The sequence below is a fragment of the Schistocerca americana genome, chromosome X, assembly GCF_021461395.2.
Source record: "Schistocerca americana isolate TAMUIC-IGC-003095 chromosome X, iqSchAmer2.1, whole genome shotgun sequence".
Lineage (NCBI taxonomy): Eukaryota > Metazoa > Arthropoda > Insecta > Orthoptera > Acrididae > Schistocerca > Schistocerca americana.
In genome coordinates this window covers 371,586,224-371,592,708 of record NC_060130.1, presented here as the reverse complement: position 1 = coordinate 371,592,708, position 6,485 = coordinate 371,586,224, and positions in this window count along the sequence as shown.

Here is a 6,485-nt window from a genome sequence, read left to right as displayed (position 1 = left end):
TGCAGCCTTCCACCTCATGGCCACAGGTGCCTTCGCTTGGCTGGTTCACCGCTGATGACCTTGTATTGGTACGGGTATATGGCAGGTGGCCAAAATGGAGTCCTGGCCGCATCTTACAACACCATGGCCAATGCCTGTATGAAATCCAGATGGACACGGGTGTTGCAATGCGTCATTTGGACCAGCTTCGGGTTCGTGTGCCGGCAACGCCTGTTCCAGATGCCGCTACACCACCTTCGGCTCTACCTGACGCTCGGGATACTGGAATCTCTCATTACTCACAAAAATGGCTCTGAGCACTATGGGACTTAACATCTGAGGTCATGAGTCCCCTAGAACTTAGAACTACTTAAACCTAACTGACCTAAGGACACCACACACATCCATGCCCGAGGCAGAATTTGTTCCTGTGACCGTAGCGGTCACGCGGTTCCAGACTGAAGCACCTAGAATGGTTCAACCACTCTGGCCATTTCTCATTACTCACAATGCATTCCTCTCACCATCATATCAGTGCCAGCGCAAGAACTGACGCCACCAGGAGACGTGCCCATGCAGGAACCAGATGACCATCACCTTTTGGAGCAACTCTACTCACCTCCTTCTCCTATGGACGCGGACACATCGCCCATGTCTCCTGTTATAACAACCAGACTTGCCACAATGGGCAGATTGGTGCACGGGGCCCCAGCAGATTCGACCCCCATGTCTCCTCTCATCTCGACCCGTTACCATCGGGGACACTTCCGTCCGTATGGGAAGCCTCCTCCTCGAGACTTAACGGCCAGTCAAACAACACCTATGGACGTTAGCAATCTATAGGCCACCTAGACTCAGACTCAGTTATGATTTGACTGTTAAAGTGTACACACATCTTACTCTGTTTACTTGATCTGTGACTTTCATGTATTGCGTCTTCCTTGAAATATATTTGTTCAACTTGAAGTTATAACAAAAAGTTAAGTAGAAAGACTAGATGGGTATTTGAATCCTACTCTTTGTGAATGTCACTCTGTGATCTTGTAAAACATTCACTTAGTGACATGAATTAGTGCTCACAACATAAATGTAGCTCATGAAACAATGCTCACTGAAGTGTACTGAGTTATAAAAACCACCTGAAAAGTTTAAGTGATGTTCTGTTAATGGAACCAATTCACGGTCCTATCATATCTCACACCAGATCTTGAAATATTTCTTTTTAACAAGGAGCACGTAGACATACTGTGGCTCAAGTTCAGGTGAAGAGTTTAGCATAATATACAAAAATGAGCACTCAGTAGGATAGTTAGAAGATAGTAGAAAGATTTCTGGATTTGCTTACTTTAATCTTCGATACCACCAACCAGAATAGAAATCATATTGCCGGAGGGATCTCCATGCATGAATAAAGTCAAGCAGACTGTCTCATTGTGAAAACTGGTGTACAGTTACAGTGCAGACATGGCATTCTCATAATTGAATTCCTGCCTATAAGACAAAATAATGAATGTGACCAACATTTTTATAGTGATGAACTCATGCAGATGGCTATCATACACTAATATGAAACACTGGTGACACACGTTTTGGTATAAGAATACAATTCAGGTGGTCAATGTACAGAGAATTACAGTATCTCAATAATTTCTGTGGCTGTCCCAATAAATGTTTCTAGCTAATTATACTTATTTTTGATTATGGTCCAAAAGCAACTTACTTCTCAGTTAATGTTGTAGTATTTAGATGTTAAAGACAGGAATAACTGTCCTTGGAAATGACATTACCAAGAATTATGTCAAAGCGGTAGGTGGATCAAAACAAAATGTTCAGACACTCTGTGACCAAAATGGTACTGAAACAGAGGATGACAGACTAAAGGCCGAAATACTAAATGTCTTTTTCTAAAGCAGTTTCACAGAGGAAGACTGTACTGTAGTTCCTTCTCTAGATTGTCACATAGATGACAAAGCGGTAGATATCGAAATAGACGACAGAGGGGTAGAGAAACAATTAAAATCACTCAAAAGAGGAAAGGCCGCTGGACCTGATGGGATACCAGCTCGATTTTACACAGAGTATGCGAAGGAACTTGCCCCCCTTCTTGCAGCGGTGTACCGTAGGTCTCTAGAAGAGCGTACCGTTCCAAAGGATTGGAAAAGGGCACAGGTCATCCCCGTTTTCAAGAAGGGATGTGGAACAGATGTGCAGAGCTATAGACCTATATCTCTAACGTCTATCAGTTGTAGAATTTTGGAACACGTATTATGTTTGAGTATAATGACTATTCTGGAGACTAGAAATCTACTCTGTAGGAATCAGCATGGGTTTCGAAAAAGACGATCGTGTGAAACCCAGCTCGCGCTATTCATCCACGAGACTCAGAGGGCCATAGACATGGGTTCCCAGGTAGATGGCATATTTCTTGACTTCCGCAAGGCATTCGATACAGTTCCCCACAGTCGTTTAATGAACAAAGTAAGAGCATATGGACTATCAGACCAATTGTATGATTGGATTGAAGAGTTCCTAGATAACAGAACGCAGCATGTCATTCTCAATGGAGAGAAGTCTTCCGAAGTAAGAGTGATTTCAGGTGTGCCACAGTGTAGTGTCGTAGGACCGTTGCTATTCACAATATACATAAATGACCCTGTGGATGACATCAGAAGTTCACTGAGGCTTTTTACGGATGATGCTGTGGTATATCGAGAGGTTGAAACAATGGAAAATTGTACTGAAATGCAGGAGGATCTGCAGCAAATTGACGCATGGTGCAGGGAATGGCAATTGAATCTCAATGTAGACAAGTGTAATGTGCTGCGAATACATAGAAAGATAGATCACTTATCATTTAGCTACAATATAACAGGTCAGCAACTGGAAGCAGTCAATTCCATAAATTATCTGGGAGTACGCATTAGGAGTGATTTAAAATGGAATGATCATATAAAGTTGATCGTTGGTAAAGCAGATGCCAGACTGAGATTCATTGGAAGAATCCTAAGGATATGCAATCCGAAAACAAAGGAAGTAGGTTACAGTACGCTTGTTCGCCCACTGCTTGAATACTGCTCATCAGTGTGGGATCCGTACCAGATAGGGTTGATAGAAGAGATAGAGAAGATCCAACGGAGAGTAGTGCGCTTCATTACAGGATCATTTAGTAATCGCAAAAGTGTTACGGAGATGATAGATAAACTACAGTGGAAGACTCTGCAGGAGAGATGCTCAGTAGATTGGTACGGGCTTTTGTTGAAGTTTTGAGAACATACGTTCACCAACGAGTCAAGCAGTATATTGTTCCCTCCTACGTATATCTCACGAAGAGACCATGAGGATAAAATCAGAGAGATTAGAGGCCACACAGAGGTGTACCGACAATCCTTCTTTCCATGAACAATACGAGACTGGAATAGAAGGGAGAACCGGTAGAGGTACTCAAGGTACCCTCCACCACACACTGTCGGGTGGCTTGTGGAGTATGGATGTAGGTGTAGAAAACAGAATGGCTCATAGAAAGACATGATAGGATAATTCAAAAAAATGTTTACAAACTGATATGGCACATCGGGCATACAACAGGCTCAGTAATCATGTAGGAACTGGGGGTCGCAAAGTACCATCGGGGACTACTAAATGGCATTGCAGTTATTTAGTTACAGGCTACAAATGCTAAGGAAATGCTCAAAGTTTGGTCCAGATGCATTGAAACACACCTAACATCAATATTGCATTGCATGGCACACCCTCTCAAAGCTACCTGATGTATCTTAAAGACATCCCGCTGCTGCAACACTTCTGACCAATAGGTCCTTTGGCAATGAAACAAGTGTTTTATATACAAGACCTTGAAATACCCCCCTTACATGAAAAAACTGATTTGGGACAGATAGGGTGATCATGGTGGCCATGCGACTGGCCACTCATGACAAATCCATCAGTTTGGAAAGGTTGCCTGCAGATGTACCCTCACTTATCTGCTGAAATGTGTGGGAGCTCTATCACGCTGAAGTCAAATGTGTGGACAAATAGGAATGGGAACATGAGTCAGCATGTCTGGCAGAACCTCTTGCAGAACTATGAGATATGTATGACCAGGAGAGTGTACAGCCCAATTAAACAGTGTCCAATGATGCCAGCCCACTCATTAAGGGAAATTTACAGTGTGAGTTATGTGTACATGTAGCATGTGGGTTCATATCCACCCACATACTCAGGTTGTGAATGTTCGTCACATGCTTAAATGAGGATGCAGCTTCATCGCTGAAGAGGACACTCACTTTGAAGCTTTGGTCTGCAGTGGATTCCTGCATAAACCACCACACATATCTCATTTGCTTGTTGTAGTCCCCTGATTGCAATGCCTGAATGCATTGAAACAAAATGGATGAAGTCCTTCATCATGTACAATGCACCAAGTGGAGCTTTAGGGGTATCACTGGTGTGGGATACATCTGATATACTTGCTGACAGTGTATGATTTCTTCTGCTGCCACTATCTTTGTTGGTCGTTGGTGACCAGCATTTGGCCTGTGCACATAGGATGAGCCAATTTTGCACAATTGGCAATGCAGGGTGGTGAATAATGTGTGGCACAGCACCTTTCTATCAGGATATTTTGCACAGTACAATTGCACAGCTTCTCGTCCATTGCTGTTGGCCATGCCATAAATCAGATGGATGTCAGCCATTTTGTGGTACATGTGGCTAGCCATTTTACTCCCAATGCTTCCACATCATGAATGGTGATGATCTCCATGTGATCTGCCTGTGTTTGTGTAACAAATCATTTCATGACCTTAGCACCCTCTCGTGGCATTTGTGATCCCCAGTTCCTATGTGAATACAGATCCTTGTTGTATGCCAGATGTACCATGTCAACCTTTCTCCTGAATCACCTTGTACTCCTGGGGACATCAAAATCAATTAAGTTAGTTGACTAACAAAATTACTGTGCTATTTTTCATCTATTGCATAACTGAAAATTAGTATTGAGCTAGGATTTGAATCTCTATCTTCTGCTTATTGCGAACAGTGACATTGACCAATTAGGTCATCCAAAGACATATCTAGGCCCATACAGTGCCACTGATGTTTTCTTGCTATTACTTCCGAAAACAACAAGAAGTTCTCCCATTAAGTATGTGGGAGTAACAATGGTTTTAACATGCATTTGGTTGAGAGTCTACGCTGTACCACAGGTCCAAGAATGTTAATATCCCTGAAAACACTGAAATCATAGACAACAATGAAATAAATTCATAACACTTATTTCAATGAACTTTAATGTCTTCAAATAATAAGCATGAATGCACTATATGGTTCAAGTGCCAGGGTGGCCAGGCATTACTTTATTGTCATGGGGTGACGTCATTTTTCTCAACTTTCAATACATCTGTTGTTGTATGTGGTAACTTTGCATCCTGCATTCAAAGGACCAGACTCCTAACTTCAAATCTGAAGAGTTGTGTAATCCTGTAAACAACCTAGCTCTCATTGTAATTTATTGAATGCAAGCTATTACAAATAGAATAATGTGCTCTGTAGTTTAGTCCACAAAAGAATGCATACAAATTTAACATTGTCATTGATTTGTGGGTACAGATCCCCAAACACAAACTCACACAACTTTTTAAGAAATCACACATGGGAAGAAGCATCATGAGTGAGAAGTACAAAGGAATTCTATTTTAGCAGCCTGAGGCAAATTTATGAAAATCCTGAGGATTTAATACAAAACATTAGCACTATCAGAATGCTTAGAGCACAAATCATTTTTAAATGGTGACAGGTTTTAAAATATGAATGAGGGAGAGGCAAGAACAATTTCAGCACCTGACTTCAAGTTATCATACACTCCTGGAAATTGAAATAAGAACACCATGAATTCATTGTCCCAGGAAGGGGAAACTTTATTGACACATTCCTGGGGTCAGATACATCACATGATCACACTGACAGAACCACAGGCACATAGACACAGGCAACAGAGCATGCACAATGTCGGCACTAGTACAGTGTATATCCACCTTTCGCAGCAATGCAGGCTGCTATTCTCCCATAGAGACGATCGTAGAGATGCTGGATGTAGTCCTGTGGAATGGCTTGCCATGCCATTTCCACCTGGCGCCTCAGTTGGACCAGCGTTCGTGCTGGACGTGCAGACCGCGTGAGACGACGCTTCATCCAGTCCCAAACATGCTCAATGGGGGACAGATCCGGAGATCTTGCTGGCCAGGGTAGTTGACTTACACCTTCTAGAGCACGTTGGGTGGCACGGGATACATGCGGACGTGCATTGTCCTGTTGGAACAGCAAGTTCCCTTGCCGGTCTAGGAATGGTAGAACGATGGGTTCGATGACGGTTTGGATGTACCGTGCACTATTCAGTGTCCCCTCGACGATCACCAGTGGTGTACGGCCAGTGTAGGAGATCGCTCCCCACACCATGATGCCGGGCATTGGCCCTGTGTGCCTCGGTCGTATGCAGTCCTGACTGTGGC